General features: G+C 39.5%; 1 long non-coding RNA gene across 1 annotated transcript in view; it reads right to left on the bottom strand.

The window, feature by feature from the left end:
* Window positions 1–12,628, bottom strand: part of LOC115939374 (uncharacterized) — a 135,357-nt gene extending 122,729 nt beyond the window's left edge. The window contains exon 1 of the long non-coding RNA XR_004074193.2: window positions 11,930–12,628. This is a non-coding gene — a long non-coding RNA (uncharacterized LOC115939374). The remainder of the gene's footprint in view (window positions 1–11,929) is intronic.
* Between the last annotated feature and the right edge of the window lie 581 nt (window positions 12,629–13,209).

Here is a 13,209-nt window from a genome sequence, read left to right on the forward strand (position 1 = left end):
CACATTCTGCATGGAGCACTGGGTGTTATGCACAAACAATGAATCATGGAACACTTCATCTAAAACTAATGATGTAATGTATGGGGATTAACATAAGAATAAAAAAATAAATAAAAAAAAAAAAAAGAAAGAAAGACCAGATATGAGACCTGGAAGATCCATAAACCTTTTATTATTTTTTTTTAAAGACTTTTTTTAAATTTATTTATTTGAGACAGAGAGAACGAGAGAGAGAGAGCACATGAGAGGGGGGAGGGTCAGAGGGAGAAGCAGTTCCCTGCCGAGCAGGGAGCCCAATGCGGGACTCGATCCCGGGACTCCAGGATCATGACCTGAGCCGAAGGCAGTCGCTTAACCAACTGAGCCACCCAGGCGCCCATCCATAAACCTTTTAAAAAATCATGGAAAATCCTATTATTCTGACTTGAGTTGCAAGGAGAAGGTGAAGTCTCACCCTGTACTAGGATCTTACTTCAGGGAGTCCCTCAAAGCTGGGTCTCTGGACTCATTCTCAGCCTGTCCTCTGTGTCAATCCTCTGCTTTGGATTTGGCCTCAGCTCTGTGGTTACCCCCGCCCCCTACCTTCATTTCCTTCCCAGACAGGAAGGCCAGGATAGCTAAGGTCTCTTATTTGGTCCTTTATCCCCTCCTTGATAGAACCACCACTTTCTAAGAACGCATACTGTGTGAACATGAGAGGAAAGAATGACAGCCCTAAGGCCATTCAGCACCAGTGTGCATGGGTGTCCAGACGCTTCCCTGTGGGGCCAGAGTCCGAGTCAGGATGGAAAGGGTCCCTCTGCTCCTCCCCGAGCCTTCTTGAAATTTGTTTGGCTTCATGTGAAATTGGGCAGTCATTCATTTTATGTTGGGATCAAACAGCTTCTTTAGAAACTAAACAGCTGCTGTACTATAAGCCAGTGAAATCCATCCCATGAATTCTGGTAATAGACAAGCTGCAGTGTCATTCCAAAACCAGTAATATGATAAGGCTTTCAGAGAAATCAGCTTATGCTTCTCTCCCTGAGCTAGACGAAGTGGGGATAGGTAGAAGAAATCAGTCTGCACCTTTTCTACTCCCACCAGACTAGAGATTGCCTCCATGCCTGGGAACAGATTGGGTATTAGGGTCAAAGTAGCCCAGTAGCTTGTGTATTTTAGGGGAATGTACATTTATTGAAATATATACTTTTTAAAAAAAGTTTATCTTTTAGGTCAGAAAAAAAAATCCTTGGGCAGAGCCCAGGTCAGGGTACGTTGCCATGGGCAACAATGTTTATATTTTGGCAACAGTTACACACTTTATATTTTAAATGCCTGTTTCCACCTCAGTAAGGTGTTTCCAGGGCAGACACTTCATGGATCTCCTCTGAATTATTTTCAGTCATCTTTAGGGGCAGAGAAGCCTCAATTGGCCAAAAGTAATTCAAGTTGCATATTTTAATTTATTTAAGTATATAGCAGAAAATTAAGATGTATCATTGCTGTGCTAAACTCTCAGAACCAGTCCTGGTCCACGCATGTACAGCCCAATGGAAAAAGCAGCCAGAAATGCCAATATGGTAAATGCCTTTAGGTGCTGTTTCCCTTCCGTTCATACATATCAGAATCACCTGGAGAGCTTTCAAGCAAGACTCTTACTCTGTCCCTACTCACAAAGAGTTGGTCTGGGGTGGGAGGCAGGTATTAGTTCCCCAGATGCCTTCAATGTATATCCAGAGTTGAAATCCACTGTCTAAAAATCCTTTAATTTGCCAGGTACTCTAATAATAATTTGCTAACTCTGCCTGTGGAAGGGAGGTCATCAAAATGCAGGTAGCACTTGAGCTTAAATTTAAAGAATGCATAGAACTTCTCCAAGTAAGGAGGAGGGTAGAGGAGGTTGGGAGGGCTTTTAGGGCAGAATTTGCCTGCTGGGCAAAATCCTGTTGATGCTAATTTTTTTTTTTTTTAATATTTATTCATTTGTTTTAGAGAGAAAGGTGGGGAGGGGCAGAGGGAGAGAGAGAATCTTCAAGTAGACTCCCAGGTCAGTGTGGAGCCCAACTCCACGACCCTGAGATCATGACATGAGCTGAAATCAAGAGCCAGATGCTTAACCCACCAGGTGCCCCCTGTTGATGCTTACTTTTAACTACCTTCCTAACTTATCCTGGTCTATTCATTCCTACTGTCACCACCCTAATGCAAATCCTTGTTAGACATGCCTTGCATGAAGCTACCAATTTCCTGGCTTTTTTTTTTTTTTTTGCATAAACACTCTTTTAGCTTCAAACATATGCATCCCACTGCAGAGAAAAAGATTCTCTTACAGCACAAATCAGTTGCATTGCCCTGATTCAAACCTTTCAATGACTTCGTATTGCTCTTAAAATCCAAAATATTTAACATAGCAGATAAGACCCGATGTTACTTAGTCTTGGACTTCCTTCAGCCTCCCCTTAGGGGGTCCTGGTCTACCCTGTCCTTTGTGCACTACCAGTCCCTTTCATGCAGCTCTGCTTCAGTCTCTGTGCAAACCATGCTTTCTCCTTTCTCAGGGTCTTTGTGGAGATGATGAATCTTCAAAGAATTCTATCCCCACATTACTTCTCAGGCCACTTTCTGACCTAGAAAACTCTACAATGCTTAGTCCTTTGCTCAAATATCCCTTCCACATAGAAGATTCCCCAGATGTCCTCTCCCAGCCTACGTAGGGGTCCTTGTTACATGACCCCAAAGCTACAACTCCTCTCCTTTGTAACACGAATCTTCACGCACCATACGCATCTCTCCTGATAGACTCTATGGTTTACAGTCCCTTCCTGTATTATTGGCATTTTGTCCACTCTGGCATTTGGTAAATTATTGGCAAATGATGGTTGAATAAACTGAATGAACAATACCCCCGCACACACACACACACACACACACACACACACACACAAAGATAATCTAACCTATGTTTTCCCTCTAAGAGTTTTTATTTCCATAGGCACTCAAAATCTGGAGCATAAGATATAACTCATTTGGGGTGAAACTTGACCTCTCTGTATGGCCCTCGATATCTTTCCTCTCTGCTCTCTCTCTCCCCTTCTCTTTCTTATCTTTCGTCAGAAGTTTAGCGTTTTGTATGGGGATCTGCATTTAAACAGAGTAACAAATAAATAACCATTATTAACAAATATAATATTACCTTAATATACTTACACATTGATTACAATGATGAAAAGAGAAGCAAAGCTGAGTAATATGTTCTGAGCAGATGCAATATGTTTAGTATATGTAGTCAATCACTTAATTCTCTTCCCATTCATAATAATGTGCCCATTTTTCAGATGAAGCAACAGAGACTAGAGAAACATTACTTCCTAAAGATCTTACAACTAGTGATAAAACTACCAGGCTAATGACCAGTGTCTATGCAACTCCCAATGCCTTGCTGTCCCTCCTAATCCAATCAGATCTGTAACCACTGGAAATGATTTGAACCACCTACATGAGAAGCTAGCTGAAGTATCTAAATTTTATATAGCTTCTTAAATTGTAGATTTCAGGTGTCTACATTACGTTTCACTTAATTATGTCCACAAGGATAAAAGATTACACACATTACCAATTCCTGTCTCTTGTCTCATAACCTTTTTAAAATTGCTTTCATTCATCCATTCAATAAACGTCTGGTACTGGGAATATAATTCTGAATTGCTTTCAGAAAATTAATATTATTAATCATAAAGACATTTTCTTAAGATTCTCAATTCAGTTATACTTCATTGCTTTCTAAGCTTTGGAATTAAATTCCGTGACACACTATCTCGAATACAGTTGGTAATTCTTGTGTTGCAAATGGAATGAAAAAGGCCTGGCAGGCATCTGGGCTATGGGGACGGAGAAGTGAACTTGCAAAGTGTACCCAGACTCTCAAAACACACAGACTGCCAGACCACATCATGATGGACATCACAGGCTCAGTGCAAACTCTTTTAATACCTGTTCAATCGAATCCATATGGTCCAAGATAAGATCACAGACAAACTGATCTAACGTTAAGTCCTTGCAGATCCATACATTTTAAAGATAAGACCAGTAAATGTTCCAGAGACATTGTGGTTTATCATTTCCTATCAATCTCTGCCAAGACCATGCTATGACTAACTCCAGCCCACCTGTCCCCTCTCTCCTACCCCTGCCTGTAAGCCTTATAAGTGGACTTAATTATTAGTTCATTCTTAAGATTACCCTCAAATTGGACTGCTTATTATTTCTTATCATGACAAGGCCTTATCTAGAAAGGAAGGACTGCAAAGACAAAGATCTTTAAAGACAATATCTAGGGCGCCTGGGTGGCTCGGTTGGTTGAGCGACTGCCTTCGGCTCAGGTCATGATCCTGGAGTCCCTGGATCGAGTCCCGCATCGGGCTCCCTGCTCGGCGGGGAGTCTGCTTCTCCCTCTGACCCTCCCCCCTCTCATGTGCTCTCTCTCTCTCGTTCTCTCTGTCTCAAATAAATAAATAAAAATCTTTAATAAAAAAAAAGACAATATCTAACTAGACAATCCTATCTAACATTACAGTGTTCATTATTGTTGAGACCTAACCTGCAAAGGGAGTCACCTGTGTGAACCTGCAAAATTGCTTAAGCAAGCAAAATACTTATTTCTTCAGGGCAGCTCTTGGCAATATAGCTGAAGAGTGGGTCTTGACAAAGGAGAAATGGAAGTCAAATCCCTGAAAGTGCTATCTAAAAAAAAAAGTGCTAGAGAGTGCTATCTAAGAAAAGAGACTACCAGCAGGGAAGGAAGCAAAGAAGCTGGAAGTTCAAGATGAGTCAGGGAAAGTAGTTCAAGTCAGAAACTGTGAATGATTTGATCATTTTAAAACTTGCTTATGGACATCCGTTAGCCATGAAGCAGCCTGACTAGAAACAAGAAAACTGGACCAAGTATAGGAAGTAAATGCATTCAGATGTTTTATAGCACGAAGCACAGAAAGGAAAACCTGGAAAGAAGAGAGAAAAAAAAAAATACAATTCCCTGAAGTTCCTGCTTTGGGCCTGGCACCACTTTCCAGGCTAAAGTGCAAGGATGCGAAATCCATTCACAACCAAGCGGTCTCGCTGAGCTCAGGAGACAGAAGTGAGAGTGAGGGCCCCTGGAGGGACTCCAGTTTATGGGGCAGAGCACCAGAGAACAAGGAACTGTGCAGGAAAAACAATTCCAGAATCCTCACAGGATGTCCCTTGAATGTTTAGCCAAACACTAAAATACATATGCTTAAGGCAGAACTCCATGAGGACTTGAAAGAAAAAAGGACCAGGAAAAGAAATAAAAGGAGCTTTAAGATACTCTGGGAATTTGTACAAGTTGGGGAGGCATTTGAGTTCCAAACAGTCGGAGAAAAGTGGCTTCATTGCACAATTCAAGCATGTAGTAAATCATCAAATGCCCCCATGGGAGAAGAGCTCATCTAGATTTACAGCAAATGGTATTATAGACCCATCCTACCAAAGGTTAAAAACAGCCTCAAGGGGCGCCTGGGTGGCTCAGTCGTTAAGCGTCTGCCTTCGGCTCAGGTCATGATCCCAGGGTCCTGGGATCGAGCCCCACATCGGGCTCCCTGCTCGGTGGGAAGCCTGCTTCTCCCTCTCCCACTCCCCCTGCTTGAGTTCCCTCTCTCGCTGTGCCTCTCTCTGTCGGATAAATGAATAAAATCTTTAAAAAAAAAAAAAAAAAACAGGCTCAAAAAGATCAAGCTTATCTGCAAATAAATAATTTGCCTACCTAGACCAAAGCCAACACTCTGCTAATAATACAAAAGAATCTGAAAATAGAAGTAAAGCATCTTTTAAAAATGCATTAGGAATTTTTGCTCTTCAAGGACACTACCGAGGAAATGAATAAACAAGTCAGAGACTGAGAGAAAATATTTGCAAATCACATATCTGATAAAACATTTGTATCCAGAATACATAAATAGTTCTTAAGACTCAGTAATTAAAAATAAATAATCCATTAAAACTGTGTAAAAGATAAGAAAATCACTTCACCAAAGAGTATATATAGATTGCAAATAAGCAAAGGAAAACCTGTGCACCATGACTAATCATTAGGGAAATGCAAATTAGAGCCAAAAAATGAGAGAAGAGCACCACACAACCATCATTCTGAGAGCCTGAAATTAAAAAGTCTGATCACACCAAGTGTTGTCACAAACGTGGAACGGCTCTTGTACACTACCACTTGGAATATTAATTACACAACCACTTTGGAAAACAGCCTGTCGGTTTCTTGTAAACTTGAACATACAGCTGGTGCCCCGGGGTCCTGTGCGAATGTGTGCCTGACTCCCTTCAAGAGATTTATCCAAGATAAATGAAAGCATATGCCCACACAAAGACCTGCACACGGATTTTCACAGCAGCTTTATTTGTAATAACCAAACACTGAAAACAACCTGGCAAAATTGGACAAACTAGTCAAATATAAAAAAGAAATCAACTGTTATTCATGCTTCAGTATGGATGAATCACAAAGTAATTATGGTCAGTGAAAGAAGGCGGACAAAAAATAGTGCGTTCTGTATGATAAAGTTTATAGAAAAATAATAGAAAATGCAAACTATTCTGTAGTTACAGAAAATAGATCACTGTTTGCCTGGTCATTGGAGGAGAGGAAGGGTTCACAAGAGACACCGCCTTGGGGGCTGATAGATAGGCTCATCATCTTGGCTCTGGTGAAGGTTCACAGACTGTGTATATATTTAACATTTATCCAATTGTACACTTTCAATACGTGTACTGTTTTACATTCTAATCAGACCTCAATAAAACCATTAAAAATAGATCACATGTAGTATGTTCTCCAATATCAACAGAAATAAATTAGAAACCAATAAAGATAGGCCATCTAAGAAAATGAAATATTTTTTTAAGATTTATTTATTTATTTCAGAGAGAGAGAAAGGTCACAAGTGGGAGAGGCAGAGGGAGATGGAGAGAATCTCCAGCAGACTCCACGCTGAGCACAGAGCCCGACACGGGGCCCGATCTCATGACCCTGAGATCATAACCTGAGCCAAAATCAAGAGTCCACTCGGACACTTAACCGACTGCACCACCCAGCACCCCGGAAAACTGAATCTTTCAAAATTAAACATCAAACATTTTTAAATCCAAGTGTTAGGAAAGAAATAAAAATGGGAGTTGGACAATATTTCAAGCTGAATGATAATGAATATATAATATACCGGGATCTCTCAGATTCCATCTAGCAGTACTTAGAAGGGAACTTTCAGGCTTGATATGGGTTGAATTGTGTTCCCCCCATTCATAGGTTGAAGCCCCAAGCTACAGTACTCAGACTGTGACCTTATTTAGAAAGAGTATCTCTACAGACAGAATTAGGGAAGATAAGATCATCCTGGAGTAGGGTGGGCCCCTAATCAAATAGAACTGGTGTCCTTAGGGAAGTGGAATTTTGGACACAAGCACACACAGGAAGAACGCCACGTCAAGGTGAAGGTAGAGATTGGGATGATGCGGGTATACAACCAGGAATGCCAAGGATGGCCAGCAAACCACCAGAACCTAAGAAAGGGACCTGGAGCAAATCCCACCTCACAACTCTCAGAAAGAGCCAATTCTGCCAGCACCTGGATCTCAGACTTCTAGACTCCAGAAGTTGCCGAAAGACCAAAAATTACTATAGTTTAAGCTGCCCACTTTCTGACACCTTTTATGGTAGCTCTAGAAAACTAATATAATGCTTGTATTAGAAAAAGAATAATGGTTCAGTATCGATGGTCAAAGCTTCTACCTTAAGATATTAGAAAGATTAAAAATCTTAAAAATTGAAGTCAGCAGAATGAAGGAAAGAAACAAGACAACAGTGAAAATTAATCAAATAAAACATGGGTGAACAATTGAGAAAAATCAAGAAAATCTAGATTGAAAAAACTCTAGCTATACTGATCAAGAACTAAACAGAGACATCCCAAAATTCCAGTAGAGACACATCATGTCAGGGGATTACAATACTCAGTATTGTTGCAATGCTAATTCTCTCTAGTAATTTTTGATATGGAAAAGAAAAGGGACTAGAGCAGCTAAAACAATTTTAAAAAGAAAATAAAAGAGGTTATATACACTATCTTATTTCAAGATTTACTATATTGCTGCATTGATCAAGACATGTAGTACTGTCGTAGGCATAAAAATAGATAAGTAGATCAATTTAACAGAATAAGAGATTTAATTTAAAAAAGACAAAAAACTAACACTTTGGGGTGCCTGGGTGGTTCAGTTGGTTCAGCGACTGCCTTCGGCTCAGGTCATGATCCCCCATCGGATTGAGCCCCGCATCGGGCTCCCTCCTCCACGGGGAGTCTGCTTCTCCCTCTCCCACTCCCCCTGCTTGTGTTCCCTCTCTCGATGTGTCTCTCTCTGTCAAATATACAAATAAAATCTTAAAAAAAAAAAAAGCTAACACTTAATCCATTTACTTTCAACAAGGTGTCAGATACTAAAATGGGGAAAGGAAGTTCTTTTGAATAAACCGTGCTGGAATGACTGACTGGCTATCCATAAGAAAAAAAAAAAAAATGAACCTTAACCCATACCTTGCCCTATACACAAAAAAATTAATTTGAGATAGATCAAAGACCTTAATGTAAAATCTTACATGTTAAAGCTTGCCTTTTTTCTTTTTTAAGATTTTATTTATTTATTTGACAGAGAGAGACACAGTGAGAGACAGAACACAAGCAGGGGGAGTGGGAGAGGGAGAAGCAGGATTCCCCCAGAGCAGGGAGCCCTAGGAGGGGCTCGATCCCAGGGCCCCGGGATCATGACCTGAGCTGAAGGCAGACGCTTAACGACTGAGCCACCCAGGTGCCCCAAAGCTTGCTTTTCAATGTAGATTAGCTTCACATCCTAGAGCTGACATTGGGGTGGACAAAAAAGCTCACGAATACTACACAGAAACCATTAGCCAAAAATAACATCATAATTAAAACATTTTGCTCATATTGTTTAAAATATGGATATACAAACTTCAGACTGGGAAAAATATGCAATAAATATAACTTACAAAGAAATTCAATCAACAATATATAAGCAACATCTACAACTAAATAATAAAATCAACCCAGTTATAAAAATGGGCATTTCACCAAGGTTTATATACCAGTGACTAGGAAGCCCATGAGTGTGTTCAACATCATTAGTTATCAGAAAAACGCAAATTAAAGCCACAATGTGATACTATCATCTACCCAACGAGAATGGTTAAATTGTAAAAAGATAACTTGAGACTCTCACATGTTGCTGGTGGGAATATAGAAGGTACACGTTTGGAAATCATTCTAGAAGTTTCTCATAAATGTAGTCATCATTTATCCAAAAGAAATGAAAACATATAAACACACACACACACACACACACACACACACAACCCTGGAATGTGTTACTTCAAAACAACCTTATTTAAATTAGTGAAAAGCCAAAAAGTAGCCCAAATGTCCACCATCAGGAGAAGAGATAAATAATTTCCATATAATGGAAGACTCCTCCATGCTAAGGGGGAACGAACTACTCAACAATGTGGATGCATCTCCAAAACATGACGCTGAGTGGAAGAAGCCTTATGCAAAGTTCACCCTGTATTATCCCTTTATACAAAATCTGTATACAGAGACAAAAACAGGATAGCAAAAAACTTGTCTCTGGTGAAAGATTACAGAACCATGAATGTCCCTCAGTGAAGGTGGGGTTGACTGGGACAGGGCACAGATGATCTTTCTGAAGTCATGGAAATCACCTACATCTTAATATGTGGGTAACAGATGCATGCAATTGTCAAAATCCATCAAACTATGAACTTAATGTTTGTGCATTTCTTTGAATGCAAGTTGTACTTTGAATTTTTATAAAAGTTGAAAGAGAAGCTTTTTTATGTCATACTAACCTTGTGATACAGAGTTATGTGCTCAGCACATTAGTCCAAATATATAATCAGTATATGACCCACTCTCATCAATTTTCCAGGTTCTGTTTAATATACTGGTCGTCCAGACAGACCCAGTATGTTCTGTGTGGCACATTCTTCCTTAACTCACATGTATAGTATCAGAAAACTTCAATCCAAATTAATCTAATTCCTCCCACATTATTAATGTTTTCTGTTCACTCTATATTCACAGAGCCGTGCACCCTCACCGCAATCAATTTTAGAAAACACTTTTATGGCCCTTATTTTCATCACCTTATTATACTTTACATTTCTGTAGGTTGCATTTGTTTTTGTTTTAACATTTTGCCTGGTTAATTATTACGCCTCTTATTGTTTTACACATACTCTGGATTCCCTCTTTTATTTACAACATTAAACAGGTGAGTATATGGCCTATGCAAATAATTTCAGTATCTTAAGTATTTGTGGATCTCATTCTAGTTTCATCTTTTTTCCTCTGATTCTTTCAGGTCCCATGTCTGCACACAGACCAGCTTGGGATTAAACACTCAGGGGATCATTTGTATCATATCCCCGAGGACCATAGCCAAGATCTGCACGTGTCCTTCCTGTCTCCCTCTGTGGCTGTTTTGTTTTTCCTCCTCCAAGTTCGCCATTTCTCGTGAGGATGCGGGCACAGCTTCTGGGAAGCCCACATTTCTGCAGTCTGGGACCAGAAAACCTGCCTCAAGCGGGCCCAGAGTGTCTCTCGTCCCTCTGTGAGGCCGAAGAGATCTCCTGGTGCTAGCACATGACCTCAGGCAGCCGTCCTACCTGGGCTTACGTCACCTGTCCAGGCCAATGAGTCCACTTTGTGTTCCCTGGGCTCTGAGATGTCCTGTAACTCTCCATCCGCTTCAGCGAAGCATTTTTTAAAGCTTTGGAAAATATTCAGAAACGGAAAGGCAAGCATTTAGTGCTATACTACAAATGTTTACATCCAGTCATTTTATCCCTCTATATTGCCTGTACATTTTTGACTACACAAACACACAAATTTTATTAGAAAAGCTGGATCCTCCTCTTGCCACTCTGTTTTATCTCATCTCACATTAACTGCTAAATATGAGAAAGCATGCACTAAAAACAAATTTGATGAGAAGCAGAAAAGTTGTGGTTAGAGAAATTATATGCTACCTCAGGAAAAAACAATAAATAGATGATAGTGACGAAGTATGCAGCAGACACAAAACACAGAAGGTAGAGGAAAATTCACATACAATTCCCCAAATGAGAACTATTAAATGCAACCAGATTATTACCAAGGTAAGCTTGAAAATCAGTGTGGAGTCCTTTATACTAAAAAGCCCCAGAGAGGTTTTGCAAATCTTTGAGATCCATGCCTCCTTCAGGTCCGTTTATCACTTCCTGAGGATTAGGAGCTGTCCTTAGTTCCCATGAACACTTCGTGGAGTCCATACAGGGAGAAAGACAGATACGTAACTTAATGATCACTGCACACTGCTGTATTATGGTGGCATACAAAAGGACTAAAGGGAGAAGGAGGAGCTTCTGAAGTTTAGAGATGAAAAATCACTTGCTAGAGAAGGTCATGTTTCAGTGAGAACCAAGGTAGTGAGATTTGGAGGGTTTCTGCCTCTTTTAAAATCATGGTACAAGTATTATTTGATGAGGTTAATCATTTTCCCATCCTGTCTTTTGTGTTGTCCTTCTGATTTATTTAACTACATATTTTTAAAAAGAACCAACAAACTTTCTTCTGAGACATTCTAAGAAAGAAAACTGAAATCCCATAGGCAAGAAGAACGTGTATTTCAAAATCATTTGTTGGGGAGTTTCTTTCACCAAGATGGGAACATTCATGCTGAAAATACTTCATGAATATGGAATTGCTTGCCAGTTCACACTACAGGAAAAACATTTTCCAAATTCTATAATTCCTTCTCTGATTTCTTGCAATCAACATAACCTCCCACCTACCTTCTGTTTCCATTCTATGTTTCTGGCTTTTGTCTCAAGGTACAGTTTGCTGACTTCCATTAAAATGCATGGGCTCTTAGAATGATGTGGGGGAAGTCATCTGGTCCAGCAGAAATGAATCAGGGATGATGCCTACAAGACTGCAAATATAAGGATGGAAATAAGTATTTACCCAAAGGATACAAAAATACTAATTCAAAAGGATACATGCACTCTTATGTTTATAGCAGCATTATCAACAATAGCCAAATTATGGAAAGAACCCAAGTGTCCATCGGCTGATGAATGGATAAAAAAGTGGTAAACATATACAATGGAATATTACTCAGCCATAAAAACGAAATCTTACCATTTGCAATGACATGGATGAAACTAGAGAGTGTGATGCTAACTGAAATAAGTCAGTCAGAGAAAAACAAATACCATATGACTTTACTCACATGTGGAATTTAAGAAACAAAACAAATGGACATGGGGGGAAAAAGAGAGAGAGACACACACACACCAAGAAACAGACTCTGAACTACAGAGAACACACTGATGGTGACCAGAGGGGAGGTGGGTGGGTGTGGGGGGACAAGTGATGGGGATGAAGGAGCGCACCTGTCATGATGAGCACCAGCTGATGAATGGAAGTACTGAATCACTATATTTTACACCTGGAACTAGTATCACACTGTATGTTAGCTAACTGGAACTTAAATAAAAATTTAGAAAAATGTATATGTCTATAGACATGTATTTGTATTAAGAATGGAAATAGGAATGTGACCTGCCCAACATCTGCTACATTTGTGCTCCTTCCACAGATTAAATAACAGACTGGTTTCTTAGTTTAAAACTGGAATTAAATTTCCCAGTGCTACAGCTAGTTATTTCATTCTAGTAAGTTCTGATTGATGGAGTATGTATAATACATACTCACATGTGTCATTTATTTCATGAGTAATTAGAAGATGAAAGAAAAACACTATTTTCTAAATGCAATTTTCCTACTGAAGAAAGTCTTTGAAAAAGTGGACCATGTACATGGGAAAAAATAATTGAGTGTATCTTTAGTATCAAAATATATATGAATTGTTAATCTAGTCTATACTCTTTATTTTCTTAAATAAAAGTTTAAAACCTCAAAAGGTAATATTAGTGGCTTACAATGATATCAGAAGTTACTGGAAGAGCCGGACTTGATTCCTAATGTTTCTTGGTCGCCTGGTGCTTTGAGATATAATATTTTTCTGTAAAATTTACTGTGTGTTGATTTGTTAAACATCTCATAATTT

The sequence above is a fragment of the Leptonychotes weddellii genome, chromosome 11, assembly GCF_054177405.1.
Source record: "Leptonychotes weddellii isolate Sample4059 chromosome 11, ASM5417740v2, whole genome shotgun sequence".
NCBI lineage: Eukaryota > Metazoa > Chordata > Mammalia > Carnivora > Phocidae > Leptonychotes > Leptonychotes weddellii.